At 39.1% G+C, this 13,090-nt stretch overlaps 1 protein-coding gene across 1 annotated transcript in view; it reads right to left on the minus strand.

Annotated features, from left to right (window-relative positions):
- Nucleotides 1-13,090, minus strand: part of LOC139744111 (uncharacterized) — a 226,970-nt gene that overhangs the window by 176,365 nt on the left and 37,515 nt on the right. The window contains exon 3 of the mRNA XM_071654568.1: nt 2,708-2,821. The gene's annotated coding sequence lies outside the window, so the exon portion shown is untranslated. The remainder of the gene's footprint in view (nt 1-2,707; nt 2,822-13,090) is intronic.

The following is a 13,090-nucleotide window of genomic DNA, read 5'->3' on the forward strand; positions in this document are numbered from 1 at the left end:
GTCATAAATACTCGGCTGCATGGCACGCCTCACCCCAGCAGAAACTAGAGCACGCACTTTAGTGCGCGAAGGCAAACCTCAAATATGCGCAGCCTGAACTCCCAAGTTCATTGACCCTACCTGCCAAAATGTCAAAAATCCTTCATAAATTCCATAAAAATTCTCGGATCACTCCCAAAAGTTAATTGTTTGGTACTTGTGTCATTCTCAACCTTTCCTGCAAGTTTCATCCCAATCCGTTAACTACTTTTTGAGTTATTTCGCACACGGACAAACTAAAAAACCAACGGTAACGGTAACGGTAACGGTAACGAAAACATAACCTCCTCCCTTGGCGGAGGTAACAAAAGACAAATTCAACACAATAAGAATGCAAATTAATTTGCAAAACTCAACCTATGATCTCTATAATGTCTCTGTAACCCTCCAAAGATAAAGACAGACAAAAAATAACAATAATGGAAGAAATTGAAGAATCTTCTGTCAAATCCATAGTCAAAAGACATAAGAGAATAAGTAATGGTAACAGAGAGGGTTAAATTTGAAGCGTTATTCCAAATTAAGAAAATCTGAAATAATTTTTGGTTCTTAAATTTGTGTCATGCATTCTTAAACTCCTTAATTAAAAGGTGAAATGAATAGATTCTGTCAATTTTATCACCTTTGCAGCAATCCCTTTGCCATTTAAAGTTTGAATTAATTGATAGAAAATTATCATGTTCCACCTTCAGTTTCCCCACTATGTTTTTGTTTTAGAATATAAAGAGAAACGAGGGAACGGAAACTTATTTCTGCTATTCTATTCATGTCTCTCACTGCGTTAAATTGGTCTTTTGTTATCATTGCTACCTTGGAGGGCATTTGCAAATGAATTTCAATATGTCAATCTCTGCAATTTTTCCTTTTCTGCCTTGGAGGACAAAAATGAATGTGTTCACTCATGCGTAAAGTTTCCCTTTGTATAAACCTACCACATTGATAGCCAATTAAATAATCTTTAATATGGTATATGACACAATGATTTTCATCGAAATCGTCTATGAAAAATATTAACTGGAAAAAGTCTTTACTTTCTTTTTTTGCTGAGTGTACATCTCTTCCTAGTGCATGTCAAAGCTGAAAATGTAATTTCTGTCAAAGTTTAGTGACCTCTGACCTTGAGAAATTTTGCCAAAAATTTAATTAGCATATGTCTTCCACTGAGTGGTTCTTCTTTCATCAGAACGATATGTGGGATGGATAACCAGAGAGATGGACAACCCCAAAACATGGCTCCTGCACACTTTTTAAGCATATCAGTCACATAAATTGAACATCAGGATGCACAATTTATGTTTATCACAGAAATATTGACATTGTAGCTTCGCTTCATTACAAGGGCTTTCCTGATTGCAAATGCACTCTTGCATTAGACACCGGCACACACCAATCATCGAGATGTTACAATGAACACACTGTCCATACACTAGCTGTTCGCTTCAATAACTCACACCTGCCCTTGTTCAAAGCTTGATTCGATGAAACATTCAACTGAAGAGTAACTATGACAAGTCAAGTTATGTACTGTATACGCCATATATTTAGCAAGTGTAAATCTTTATGAATCAAGACTTCTCATCGATTTCGCGAGTGGTTAAATTCGCGATCGTGGAGTCCTGCACTGAACGGAGAAATGTATAGGTGCGTTACATTCATATTGGGATCAGAGCCAATATTTTTGCCCGTCTTTAATTTCGCGAATAGCAGCTGACTCGCAAAATCTGCGAAAATAAAATCTCGCAAAATATTCGGCGTATACAGTGAATTACAGCATATTTGGGAGTGAACGAGGCTAATATGAGAATTCCGAGAATACTGAAGGTGTTAGTTTCTCTGTGTGCTTTTCCATATTCAGTCAAATTCATGTTTATAGAAAGAATGGGTCTAAAATAATGCTAATTTGCACTAATTTCTCCTTGTCCTCACATTAATGTAAATTATTTTTGATATGTGGGGTTCCACATGTATGCAGACATGTATATCATTGACCTCTAGGGCATTTCTACATTTGTGAGTTAAACGAGGCAGCTTCAGCACAGTTTGTGGATGCTGAGACAGCAATGATGATAGAGAATGTTAAGAAGATGGTTCCAGTGGTGACTTGACTAGAAACCAATATTGTTTATCACCTTGTCTGGAGATGCCTCAAACAGCCCTGGAGTCACCTTGGTGAGAGCACAAGGATTTTTTTGTTTCTTGAGTTGCCCAATTGACCACAACTGATCAAGTGCAGCAGTTGCAGGCTTGCAGCAATGTCTGCGGCAATAAAATAGGTCCTTACAGAACTGAATCCAGGTTGGAAATAACAACTTGGTTGAAAATTATAAAGATGACTACAGAGGGTTGCGTATAATAAAACAATTTGATATTTAACAAAACCTCAACGCTTTATAGGGGTAATATGCATAAATTAGGCATATAAGAGGTAAGAAAAATGCATAATAATGTCTCTTTGTGTATATAACCCTTTTACCCATTGAGACAATTTTTACAAGATAATGTTGTTATCATCATTTTTCACCCTTGCCAAATTTACTATCAGTAATTGTTTATTTCAAATAGAATCAAACTTGTTTGTATGCTTCATCATTATGTGTGATTCAAGGAATACCATTCTGGTTGCATCGAGAGAAGCAATGTATACACACATATTAGAGCTCCTACTCACGTGTTTCACAGTTGGTACCTGTCCAGCCACGGGCACAATAACAATTGTAGTGGCCGATTTGATCAAGGCACGTCCCAGCATGCAAACATGGTAAACTGGCACACTCATTGATTTCTGAAAAAAAGAAAACAAATGGTACACAGAATTTGTCAATACATTGATATTTAACTTAATCTATACGAGTATTGTTTTTTCTATCAAGCACTTGAAAGAAAAGTACATTTTGCAAGCACACCCCCTATCCTCTATTCTGAACTCAGTTGAATGATTATCTGACGAAAAATGAGTCTCATAACTTCAACAGGAGATCAGATATTCTTATAAAATACCAGTTTTTAAAGGGCAAGTCCAAGATATATTGCACATTTTACATATGGAACATACAAGGATTTTCAACCTTAAAGAGGAAGCATGTTTTGTTGCTGTTAAAGGATGTGTACAGTTCTGGTCGAGGTGAGGATGTAGCTTTTAACATTTTGCGAGACATTCAGAAACCACTCTATAAGATGTCAAAGAGCATGCAATTCTAAGGGGTATCAAAAGTTTATTAGAAGAAAATTGGTTTTGAAATGGCTGAGATATCCGAAAACAAGGTGAAACAAAGAGATCCTAATAAAAGGCGTGGCCTATAGTCTTTTATTACTATCACTTTTTTGGATATCTCAGCCATTTGAAAAACAATTTTCATCAAATAAACGTTGAATCCTTCTTAAAATTAAACGCTCTTTCATATTTCATTAGAAGTTTCTCTTTATCTCACTTAGGAATGTAAAAAACATGTATCCCCACCTCAACCAGTACTGTACAGCCCCTTTAATCTGAGTAAAAAAAATATGATTCATATTGCACAGTTGTCCCCAATGAGCAAGTGCATTCATGAAACTAATTCAACATGCAACAAATAGCACAGCTAGAAGTTTTAAGGTGTAGTCACATCCCAGATTCAGAAACCCAATACAAGCTGAAATAAATTAACAAAAGATTATCTAATTAACATTCATGTTTGAAAATAATTCTACATCTGCCTTACGTAAGTATATTCATAATTCAGTTCTGCAGAGTTAGCTGTATACATTAATAATGGCACTTAAAATTCTATTCCAGTTGAACAAATATATTTCATAGACAGGTAAAGTTTTAAACGTGGAATAATTGCAATGGCTTTATCAACATATCAAATATTGCATGTTAAGTCATACAAAATAAAGAGGCTACTGTAAAACCAGAAAGGTTGATTTGTATAAAACTTTCACAAATTTAGTAAAGTGTGCGGATTTGCTGACGTATAATGCATAAGAAAGTTCAACAAATTCCTTTATTACTAGTACTTGTAATATACTTATAACAATTCATTTGTGTTAGCAATTCATGAAAGTTTCATGATGCCATAAAAGCCATTAGCTCAAATTTGCAAAAGTGTGGTTCAGAGCAAAGTCTGATATTAACAATAAGAGAGAAAGCTACTTCTTCTTCTCCTTTTCTCAAAAATGAATGATCTTATTATAGAGCTTTCCTTCTAACCTTTCTACAGCCAACCTCACATAAGTCAACATAATCAGGACTGAGTAAAACATGTTGACATACGCAAAAGTCATCTTATGCATAAGTCGACATTTTGTCGACGTATAAATGAAAATAATTTCTCATCTACAGAGTAAGATTTGGATCGTGATGCGGCTCATTATAAAAATTTTATTCCTTTTGCCGTCGAAAGATGCCTACTGTATCTTCGCAACGATCATATTTTAATTCATGCATAAATCATGCGCTCATTAGTGATGGTAAACGCGCCAATTGCAAAATCTCTTGAGAGATTTTGGAGAGCAGGATTGGAAACCTGGGTCTGTTTCTAGAATATTTACTCAACTCAACTAAACTCAACTTGAAAAATCAAATGCAAATTCCCTAAATCACATGCAACTTTGTGGTTTAAATTCAAGTGTGCTGCTGAAAAGTCTTGCATTTGATTTAGTATGATTTTGTAGAAATGATTATCACTGCCTCTCCTATTAAAAGTCACCGTATCATTTGCCCAAATTTCTATTGCCATTCATATTCTGAAAAAGAATTGATCTCGCCCTCCGATTCACAGCATTACCGCTCTGAAAACAAGGAAAAGTAGAAATTACGCGGTGCGTAATATATGTCCCCGCCGGAAGTAGCATTTTGTAGCAAAATGTGCAATATAGGTAAAAAATCAAGGTCAAAGGTCAAAGAAGTCAAAGGTCAAAATTCTGTGTAAAAGTTTTGAAGCCCTCACCTAGTGCCATCACATAAAGCAAACGGAATCGAAATCGGGTTAGAAATGGCGAAGGAGTAGCATTTTATAGCCAATGTACAATACAGGTCAAAAATCAAGGTCAAAGGTCAAAGAAGGCAAAGGTCAAAATTCTGTGTAAAGTTTTGAAGCCCTCACCTAGTGCCATCACATAAAGCAAACGGAATCGAAATCGGGTTAGAAATGGCGAAGGAGTAGCATTTTGTAGCCAATGTACAATATAGGTCAAAAATCAAGGTCAAAGGTCAAAGAAGGCAAAGGTCAAAATTCTGTGTAGAAGTTTTGAAGCCCTCACCTAGTGCCATCACATAAAGCAAACGGAATCAAAATCGGGTTAGAAATGGAGGAGTAGCATTTTGTAGCAAAATGTACAATATAGGTCAAAAATCAAGGTCAAAGGTCAAAGAAGGCAAAGGTCAAATTTCTGTGTAAAGTTTTGAAGCCCTCACCTAGTGCCATCACATAAAGCAAACGGAATCGAAATCGGGTTAGAAATGGCGAAGGAGTAGCATTTTGTAGCCAATGTACAATATAGGTCAAAAATCAAGGTCAAAGGTCAAAGAAGGCAAAGGTCAAAATTCTGTGTAGAAGTTTTGAAGCCCTCACCTAGTGCCATCACATAAAGCAAACGGAATCAAAATCGGGTTAGAAATGGCGGAGTAGCATTTTGTAGCAAAATGTACAATATAGGTCAAAAATCAAGGTCAAAGGTCAAAGAAGGCAAAGGTCAAAATTCTGTGTAGAAGTTTTGAAGCCCTCACCTAGTGCCATCACATAAAGCAAACAGAATCGAAATCGGGTTAGAAATGGCGAAGGAGTAGCATTTTGTAGCAAAATGTACAATATAGGTCAAAAATCAAGGTCAAAGGTCAAAGAAGTCAAAGGTCAAAATTCTGTGTAGGTTGAAGCCCTCACCTAGTGCCATCACATAAAGCAAACGGAATCGAAATCGGGTTAGAAATGGCGAAGGAGTAGCATTTTGTAGCCAATGTACAATACAGGTCAAAAATCAAGGTCAAAGGTCAAAGAAGGGAAAGGTCAAAATTCTGTGTACAAGTTTTGAAGCCCTCACCTAGTGCCATCACATAAAGCAAACGGAATCGAAATCGGGTTAGAAATGGCGAAGAAGTAGCATTTTGTAGCAAAATGTACAATATAGGTCAAAAATCAAGGTCAAAGGTCAAAGAAGGCAAAGGTCAAAATTCTGTGTAGAAGTTTTGAAGCCCTCAACTAGTGCCATCACATAAAGCAAACGGAATCGAAATCGGGTTAGAAATGGCGAAGGAGTAGCATTTTGTAGCAAAATGTACAATATAGGTCAAAAATCAAGGTCAAAGGTAAAAGAAGGCAAAGGTCAAAATTCTGTGTAGAAGTTTTGAAGCCCTCACCTAGTGCCATCACATAAAGCAAACGGAATCGAAATCGGGTTAGAAATGGCGAAGGAGTAGCATTTTGTAGCAAAATGTACAATATAGGTCAAAAATCAAGGTCAAAGGTAAAAGAAGGCAAAGGTCAAAATTCTGTGTAGAAGTTTTGAAGCCCTCACCTAGTGCCATCATATAAAGCAAACGGAATCAAAATCGGGTTAGAAATGGCGAAGGAGTAGCATTTTGTAGCAAAATGTACAATATAGGTCAAAGGTCAAGGTCAAAGGTCACGACTGAAATTCTTTGTAGAAGTTTCAAAGCTCCCATGTAGTGCTATCATATAAAGCAAACAGAATCAAAATTGGCTCATAAATGACAGAGAAGTAGCAAATTGAAGATTTTGATCACACACGGACGCACACACGGACACACGGACGGACGGACACACGGACGGATGGACGGACGGACGGACACACGGACACACACACGTACGGAGCCCGTTTCATAGTCCCCTGCTCGAACTTGTTCGGCGGGGACAAAAAAAGGAAAGTTTGTTAATCCGACAACGACGGATTTACTACCCTTTGGAAGAACAAGCCTCATTCCACTTTTGGGCTAATGAAATTTTGGACTGACATTTAAACCTTCGACATAATGAACTGTAACACTTTGTTAGAATGTTTTCATTGATATTTCGTTAAGCTGCATTGCAATTTGGTAGTTTGAGACGTGTAAATGTTACAATGTCTTTCCCCTGCTAAGTTCGGTCACGGCGAAAGTTGCATTTGATATTTGCATACGCAGGGCTTGACACTAACGGTGGCCGGTGGCAAATTTGGTGGCCCGCCTCGGGCCACCAAAATTTTTTGAAAAGTATGTCAATAAATTTGTAACTTTTTGGGCCGGAAATTAGCAGTTAAATTTGTTTAGGTTTATTTATGAGTAGATAAATATGTCCAACTTCCAATTCTTACTATGATAAAACTTAAATATTTGACTCATTAAAAAAACAGGACTTTTAATGTTTTTTATTGCTTTTTTTCGGGCCACCAAATTTTTCTCTCGGGCCACCAAAAATGTGAAATTGAGGATTTTGGTGGCCCCATCGGGCCACTAACAAAAATGTTAGTGTGGAGCCCTGGCATACGAAATCAAAAGTCTTTTCAGCAACGCACTTGTATTGCTTTTAAGAGTTGTGTTTCTAGTTTTGTTGGCAAAAATGCAAGTCTTTTCCCAGTGCAACGCTCGTGCGTTTGAATACAACATTGCATGTGATTTGATAGACTTGCATTTGATTTTCTGAGTTGCATTTAAACACAAAGTTGCAAGAAACGGGCCCAGAGTTCTAATCCCACGCTTCCGAATGATTAACGTCACATATATTCAGCTTAATGAAGGGGCCTATTTCATGTGTGGATGACGAGCACCTAGGCCTACTAGGATTTAGGCTTATAACATTTTGCATTTTCGGATGAAGAAAATTTTGGAACATATTAATGAGCATCACCCATAAAAAACATATCCCTGCAAACTGCATGTAACTGAACAAATAATGAGAGTGCAGAGAAGAAGTGAGATATATCTGGTTATTTGACAAAACTGCATACATTACTATCACCACACAAAATATGTTCTTGACTTAGCTTAGACCCCGTTTACAGTGAGCAAAAAGGCCGGGCTCGGCCATGGCCAAGCCCGGCCTTCATTTCAGTGTAAACGCGCAAAAGGCCAAATGTGGGGCCAAAATTGGGGGCGCATTTGGCCATGCTCTGGAGGTGGTCTTGGCCGCGGCTCGGCCGCGGCTCGGCTGCGGCCGAGCCCGGCATTTTCTCACTGTAAACGCAAACTGGGCCAAATGCGGTACCAAATTTAGTCTGGCTTCCTGACCCTCTGCCCGTACTATTTCGCTATTCAGGATATTAACCCCCTCAACGTCAAAAACTAGTATAGTTTGAGGTGGTTTTGTCCTGCAAAGGATTTTTCCTTCGGCAAAGGCCTTTGCCGAACGGTGACTTCATCGCCACGGAATCCAGTTGGTAAAGGGGCTGAAAACCAGACTATACCAAATTGCGTTTGTTTACAAGCAGAGCGCCACTACGACAAAATATTGAAAGGTTTGAATTAAAAGCCCGGGCCAAGCCCGACACTGTAAATGGACAGAATTGCGGGGCTCGGCCCCGCAATTGAGGCTGGGCTCGGCTGCGGCTCGGCCACGGCTCGGCCCAGCCCCGCACTGTGAACGGGGTCTTAGAAGGCAAGTGTGCAGTTCAATGAGTGTAATTTCAAACATGATAAAAATGCAAGAAAAATGTGTTGAAGAACAATTTCCTGCTAGACCCTCATTGGACAATGCAGCTGTAGCTCCATGTGTGCACCATAAATCACACTGATATAATACCTCTGCAGCACCATACAATACACACAGACACAAACACTCAGAGAGAGAGAGAGAGAGAGAGAAAGAAATTGAACTACCTTGGGTAGTAGTAATGTAAAAGTGTATGCCATTTATATTCAGGCGTACAAGACAACGGAGGCATGGTGCAATTGGTACTGCGCCGTACAGCGAATTAGCGAGTGGTAATGCTATGAATCGAAGCGGGAAAACAGTTCTTTTTTCAGAGTATGGCGATAAGAATTTGAGTGAAAACACATATTTCAGCTCAGTTGGCACTGAAAATCATGTCGGCTTACGTGAGTTGTTGACTTAAAAAAGTTGACTAAGATGAGGAAATTTTCAAGGAATTACATAGGGGAAAATTGGGACTTTTTTGCCGCGTCGACTTAAGCGAGTTGTCAGGACTATTTTGCCGTGTCGAATTGAGTGAGTTGTCGACTAATATGCGATGTCATCTTTTAAAGCAAAATTTATTGTATTTAGAAGAGCCATAGCTGGTATAGCACCGGGCTAGCAATCCGGAGGTCTCGGGTTCGAATCCCGATGGAATCCCATTTTCTTTGCTCCTTTTTCCACTAATAAATAATATTCGTTCTGGTCAGTTTTTCTGTGTAGTTTGTTACATACTCAAAAAGCTGTATCACTTCAGTGATCCCTCGCATTAATCCCCAAGTTGAATTATCCTTTAGGTTTATGCCAGGTTCAAGTGTGTACGTGTGTGTCACACACAAACACATTGCCACAGCTTCTAACCATTTGAGCTTTGAGAATTTAGGGTTTCTGGGACGAACACGGAACTAGGGCTTTCTATAGCTCAGTTGGTAGAGCACTGGGCTACCAATCTGGAGGTCTCAGGTTCGAATCCCGATGGAATCCCATTTTCTTTGCTCCTTTTTCCAATAAGAGAAGAGCCATAAGGTACACATGTCCTTCAGACAAGGGCTAAGTTGACTATCCATCATGTATTTATGTTAAAGGAATTTTAATTTTTAGTTTGTGTTGGGGATGAGAGGTCAGATTAGAAGTCCATTCGAATATGGCATGCCTCAGGGGTCCGTAATTAGACCCACGCTTTTCACATTGCATGTCAAATCGCTTGGTGATATTATCAGGAATCACAATATTGTTTCACTTTTACGCCGATGATATTCAAATGTATTCTAGCTTTGAATTGATCCTAAATGTGCAGATAGTTTATACCACGCAATATCAACAATTGAAAGGTGCATTCATGATGTAAATCAGTGGATGGTGATGAACAAGTTACAGTTGAATGATGCAAAAACAGAGGCATTGTTACTTGTCAGTCATCATCTTCCACAAAGGGTGTCGGTGTCTGTCGGTAATGCTTTCATTGTCCCCTCCAATTCTGATTAAGACTCTTGGTGTCTACATTGACTCTTCTTGATGTCTGATCAGGTAACTGCACTTTGTAAATCTCTCAATTTCCATCAGTATAATATTTGTAGAATAAGAAAGATGCTCACAAAGGAGGCCAGTACGCATGCTATTCGATCCCTTATGCTCAGTAGGCTGGATTACTCACACTCTCTGTAACTTAATGTCAACAAAACAGATGTTGAGAGGTTGAAGCACATTCAAAATTGCACTGCCCGAATTATATTCAAAGTTAAAGACCTAATAAAATGCTTGCAAAATGTTTTAATATGCAAAAGAAATGTAAAATATATGTCATGATTATCAATGTAAATATGTTGTCAGTGTCGTTCCGGTTTTTATCACTTCTAGAAACTCCCCCAAATATCACATTTTTGGAGGACCCCGTTGCAGCTTTTGCGAAAAAGATACACACGTGACCAACACCCCTGAACCGATTGATGACGTATAAGCACGGAGTTGTGCTCAGTTAGCAGACGCCGCTCAGCACAAGCACTCAGATTACTAGCTTGGTACACGCGCGTACACGATAGCTAGCCCGGCCAGGCCCGGGCTCCGCGGGATGTGCGCTCCCGGTCGACCCACTTGACTGTCGACATGTACGCATTACCACGTACATTATCACTAAGTTAGCTTGCACAGATACCTGGTACCTCGAGTATAATGTCTTCCCCTATATGGTTAAACTTCGACATTGATGATGATGATGATGATGATGAAGACTGCAGCTCTGACGATAGCGGAGAAGAAAAGGAGGCACGTGAAGTTGAAGGGGAAGATGGGGAGGGAGAGGCAGCCGATGAACCAGAACGTTATCGTGGGGCTGCACCTTACCGATATGAACCAGCTGCATCTCCCCCGCTGCCAGTGCAAGAGCGTATGAACATGGCACCAAGCCCGAGAATAGACCTCATGGAAACGATCGCCTGGGAAATACAGATTGGTATGTCTGGTATGCCCCCATATAGTTTAACCTTAGAAAGGATATACTGTATTCAGAATATGATTGACATTGTAAGTTGTAACTGTTTGTCTAGTAAGTAGATTAGAAGAACAGGCCCAGCTCGCTCACAAAGTGAGCGGCTACTCCAGCCGCAGCAAGCAAGCGGGAGCGTCCCGGCCGTGGCCTGGCCCGTCGGCCGGCGCTTATGTAGCCCCTGTTTGGTGCAACATTAAATGATATGTTTCATGTTGTATAGTTTAAATGGTTTAAACTAGTATATAGGATGACCAGGATGCTGCAACGAAATGAAAGTGGGCAAGCAGCTCACATTCCTAAGCACTGTGGTCACTACCGGTCAGTAATGGACCGCTCTAAACACACACCTGTGTGCTGACAGGTTCCGAAGTCCAGCCAGTGTGGTTGCCATGGTAATGCACATGATATATACCAGCTTCTGGTAGGAGCTTGCGTCACTGCCCTTTTCTTTCCCTCTCTCCTCTCTCTTGCTTTATCCACTCCCACTCTTGGTTCCCAAACTCCCTCTCTCTCTGTCTCCCCTTACTCCCTCTACCTACCACTTCCTCTCCCTACCCCTCTCTATTGCCTTTTCTCGAGAAAGTAGCGTTAGTCATTTAATGAGAAATGGGCTCTTCCATCTCAACAGATGAAGGTGGATAAAAGTTACTCGAGTATATTGAAATCATGATATTTGAGAGTAATTAGTTTAAGACAATGTGTTTCATGTGTTATGTGTATAAGTGCTAATTACAATGTGGTAAAACAGCACACTATGTAGTACAAATATGCTTTACCTGAAGACTCCACAACCATCCCCCCCCCCCTCAGATTACAGTATCCACCCTCTAATTTAGCAAGGTGGTACTGTCCACCTCAACTTGCATCATCTTGGCTCAAACTTCCTCCTCTTTTGCTCCCGCTCTTCAAAGAGCGAGGATGTGTTGAGCATCCCAGCTTTTGACAGTCTTCACGACTTTTGGTATTTCAGGTAAGCTATTTGCACTCAATTTAATGTATGTAGTTATTGATATGTGTGATTGCTTTCAAGTAATATCATTTAGGATTAATGAGATTTTGCTGTAGTTCAAGTATTTGAAACAAGTCAATTGATAACACGTGCCTTAACATTTTATTGATTCCACAAGTTAAGCTCATTTGCTTTAATGATAAGTACTGACACTTTGGTAAATTGTACATTAGGTCATTTGTTCATCTGTTCAGTGTTGCTAATATACGCCGCACATGGTGCTTTGTTTGACGCTTCAATTGCATGACTTTGAAGTGAAAGTCACATTTGTTTTGGATTTAAATAAAGTGGTATTGTCAGGACAACCAGATAGACTGCAGCTATCTGTTGCTGCGATATCACATTAGGCTCACAATGCATTTATGTAAAGCTTAACTGAACAGATCATGCACTTGCCGTATATTACTTTCAATGCATTTATGTATCGAATGTTATTTATGTTTTAACACAACGTTTCAAGATTCAATTGATTCATGTTTGATCCATGAAGTTTTGCTTCATTTAATAAATTATGTTTTTGAAGTTAGATATAAGAAATCATTCGATAATCTCTTTTTTTGCTCCCGCTCTTCAAAGAGCGAGGATGTGTTGAGCATCCCAGCTTTTGACAGTCTTCACAACTTTTGGTATTTCAGGTCAACTCGACTACAGTGACCTGAAACAATGGCTTATGTAAAATGTCTGCACTGAAAACTTGCTCAATCGTTGCAATGGCTCGTACTTGGTTAAATTGTTAGGAACAAGCTTGTAATGACTTAAGAAATAAAACCGTTGAGAAACAGGACAACTAAATCCAGACATGTAGGGTCTGATTGGAATGCCCTTGGCATGACTAAATCATATTGTACATAATGTATATGTGTTTCTTATTATAATCATTAAAGGAAGCTATGTATTTCCTTTAAAGACAGTTGTCTAATAGTTATTGATTAGCAGTCATGGTAGTAAATTTAT

Source organism: Diadema antillarum, unplaced genomic scaffold (assembly GCF_040938485.1).
Source record: "Diadema antillarum isolate AM-2024a unplaced genomic scaffold, OU_Dant_1.0 seq00001137_RagTag, whole genome shotgun sequence".
NCBI lineage: Eukaryota > Metazoa > Echinodermata > Echinoidea > Diadematoida > Diadematidae > Diadema > Diadema antillarum.